Source organism: Sorex araneus, chromosome 2, assembly GCF_027595985.1.
Source record: "Sorex araneus isolate mSorAra2 chromosome 2, mSorAra2.pri, whole genome shotgun sequence".
NCBI classification, from domain to species: domain Eukaryota; kingdom Metazoa; phylum Chordata; class Mammalia; order Eulipotyphla; family Soricidae; genus Sorex; species Sorex araneus.
In genome coordinates, this window is record NC_073303.1 from 157,610,553 (window position 1) to 157,614,600 (window position 4,048).

The following is a 4,048-nucleotide window of genomic DNA, read 5'->3' on the forward strand; positions in this document are numbered from 1 at the left end:
CCAGAAGGGCTGAACCAGTTGGCATTCCCACCAGCAGTGTAGAAGGGTCCCTTTCTCGCCACATCCTCTCCAACAGCGATTGCTTTTGTTCTTTTGGATGTGCGCTAGTCTCTGTGGTGTGAGGTGGTATCTTGTGGTTGTTTTGATCTGCATCTCTCTGATGATTAGTGATGTAGAGCACTTTTTCATGTGCCTTTTGGCCATTCGTATTTCTTCTTTGATAAAGTTTCTGTTCATTTCTTCGCCCCATTTTTTGATGGGGTTGGATGTTTTCGTCTTGTAGAGTTCAACCAGTGCTTTATATACCATTGATATCAACCCCTTATCTGATGGGTATTGTGTAAATATCCTTTCCCATTCTGTGGATAGTCTTTGGATTCTGGTCACTGTATCTTTTGTGGTGCACAAGCTTTTTAGTTTAATGTAGTCCCATTTGTTGATCTCTGTTTTTACTAGATTGCTTAGTTCTGTGTCACCTTTGAAGATACCTTTATCTTCAATATCCTGGAGGGTTTTGCCTACCTTGTCTTCAATGTACCTTATGGTTTGTGGTCTGATGTTGAGGTCTTTAATCCATTTTGATCTGACTTTTGTGCATGGTGTCAGGTCGAGTTCTAAGCCCATTTTTTTGCATCACACCAGCATTTTTGAGGGAGTTGTTTGCTTGCAGGATTGTTTTCCATCCTTTGACTTTGCGTTTGCTTTGACTGTTCAGATGTGTTTCTTGTAGGCAGCAGAATGTTGGATTCAGTTTTTGAATCCATTTTGCCACTCTGAGTCTCTTAATTGGTGCATTTAGACCATTGACATTGAGAGAGATTATTGTCATGGGGTTTTGTGCCATCTTTCTGTAGGGGTTTTTCTGGTCTTACTGGTCTTATTGGTCTGGTCTTTCTGCTCTTAAAGCAGCCCTTTAGTCCTTCTTTTAAGTTTGGTTTTGAGTCTATAAAGTTCCTGAACTTTTGTTTATCCATGAAATAGTGTATCGTTCCTTTGAGTTTGAGTGAAAATTTAGCCTAATAAAATATTCTTGGTGAGGCGTTTATTTCATTGAGTTTTTTTCACTACATCCCACCATTGTCTTTGGGCTTGGAGGGTTTCCTCTAATAGTTCTGCAGTAAATCTAAGGGGGTGCTCCTTTGTATGTGACTTCCTTCTTTGACCTTGCTGCTTGCTGTATTGTGTCTCTATCTGTGATATCCATCATTCTCTGATATGTCTCAGAGTTTTCTTATTAGGGTCTCTTTTAGCTGGCATTCTTAGGGCTCCTTGAATCTGGATGCCTACATTCTCCAGTTTTGGGAACTTTTCAGCAATGATTTCTTTAACTGTGGCTTTTTCATTAGGGTTACCTCACTGTCCTTCCGGTATTCTCATGATTCTTATGTTGTTCCTCTTAAAATCATCCCTAGGTCTCTGATTCGCCCTAGAGCTATTTGGAGGTCTTTTCTCATTGTTTGTCGTTGCCTATAAGCTTCCTGCTGCTCATCTTCAAGCTTACTCTGTCTTTGGCTGTAGCCATTCTATTGTTGAGGGCAACCACTGAGTTTTTTATTTCATCTACTTGAATACTTTATTCATGACACTTCTGAGAGTAAATTCCCAACATCGGCTCTCATTTCTTCATGTATTTTCTCGGCTGTCCATTCCACTGTTTCTTTCATGTCCTCCTTTAATTTACTAGATGTCTGTTCCACTCTTTCTTTGAGTTCATTGAACATCTTCAGCATCTCATCTCTGAACTATTGAGGCTATCTCTCCAGGGAATGAGAGTCTTTTAAAAATTTTTGAATACCTTGTATTTACCTATATGATATATATAAATGTTATGTCTTAGGGGTCAGAGAAATAGTACAATGGGTAGGCAATTTTCCTTGTGTGAGGTTTATCAAGGTTCAATTACCAGCTACTCCACACAGTCCTCTAGTATCAAAAGGAGTGATCCCTGAACACAGAGTCAGGAGTAAGCCTTGAGCACTTTCAGGTGTGTCTCTGCCATCACCCCTGCCAAAGAAAAGATTATTATGATAGTTAAAATTATTACTGGGATACTTACTGTTGCTCAACTATCTATGTTTCTCCAACATATCTTTATTGAATATATATGATAACATAAAATAGATTATCAAATTTGGAGAAATATGGCAGATGGAACAATAAGCAAACAATGTAGCTAGATCTCAGTTTGAGACTGTAAAATAAGTAGATAGACTTAGGTATTTGGGGAAATTATAAAACAGAGACATCAACTGAGTGATATTTCATAGAAGAAATGTATAGAGTGTTAGACATAAGGATAGCATTTGACCTATTTGAGATACTGAGTCTATGAAAAACAGCAACAAAGAATCACTGGTTATCCACTGTGAAGTTGGACCTACTTAAGAATGTTAGCCTGAGGTTCCAAGAGATAATACAGGGGTGAAGGCATATGCCTTGCATACAACTAACACAAATCCTTGGTCCTTGTATTGACCAGAAGTTCTGGATATCCAAAAGTCCCTACTAAGAACTCCTGAACTTCTTGCACATAACTTTTAGGAGGACCGATGGAAAGAAAAACAAAACCATATGAGACTGAAAAAAATGTTAGCCAAAGGGATAGGTAGTTTTTGAAAAGACAAACAAGTGAAAATTTAAAAGCAAAAAAATGTGGAGGCAATAAATATAATTACATGTTATGAAGTCAAATAATTATAGTTATTGAAGTGTGATTAAGTGATATTAATAATACAAAAGTGATAGTAATAATACAAAAGTGATAGCAATAATACAAAGTGAGAAACACATGAAATATTAAGGAAGATTTTTCCAATAATGTATAATTTTGAGCATTACTATATTATATAAGCAATTTCTTCTTTCTGTCTTTCCATACTTTTTTCAGCTCAAAGTCAAATGCAGATGCATGAGTTTGTATGGAAAGAAACAGCAAAAATATGAAAACAATATTTTCTCTTTAATTTCTATCTTCTCTGTGCATATTATTTATGTCAAATTCAAAATATTAAAAATAATAAGTATACATGTGATAAACACTTTCTAAGTTTAGAAACAAGTTTTTGTTGTGCTTCTTGCAAAATTAATTTCTAAATGATTCCACATATACTTTTCTTAAATTATTTTATTTACTCATATTTCCACATAACAGGAAATTAATGTGACACCTTAAATTTTTCAAAAATTTACCAGCCAAATTAATATTCTATATGACATTTAGTTCAGTGGGAGAAAGTTTTTCTATATAGAGAAAAACAGATGCCCAGTTTCTACAAAGACTGTAGGGTGAATTTTTAAAAAAGTATTATCAAATTTTATCAAAAAATCCTTAACTCAAAATGAAATTTCTGACTTAAATGCTGTGACATTCAAAGACAGATGCTACAATTGGCAAGGGGGAAAAAAAGGACAATGTCTGGAAAAGTTAATTGCTTTATTTCAGCAGTGAAAAATAATCATTTTCTTTACTAAAGTTTCAATTTGCTTTTCAGGTATTGCAATTTTAAGTAATTAATTTTTCAATACACTATTGGGAAGTACAATTTGATCCGAAAAATAAATAGGTAAAATGATTCTTGAGCAAGTATATTTCTTGATTTTGACATACACATCTGGAATTATGTAACATATTGTAGAAAAGGTCTTTTTGTTTCTGATTTAGGAAGCCACCTTTATGAACTGAAAAGCTTCAAGCCCTATAGCAATGATTCTAATAAAAATAGGACTTGAATCTATAAGGAAAGAACCATATATGCTTTTATTTGAGGACTATTATTATATCTATAACCAAAAATAGTTACCCCGAAGCACCAATAAATAGGCACAAAGCTGTATGTGCAGAGTCTGAAAGAAATCAACAAGTTAACTTAATAATGTCCTTTTATAGACATAGAAAAATATTCTTTTTTATATTCAATAGGCAGTTCCTTTTTTTTTTAATTTTTAAATTTATTTATTTTTAATTAGAGAATCACCGTGAGGGTACAGTTACAAATTTATACACTTTTGTGCTTATACTTCCCTCATACAAAGTTCGGGAACCCATCCC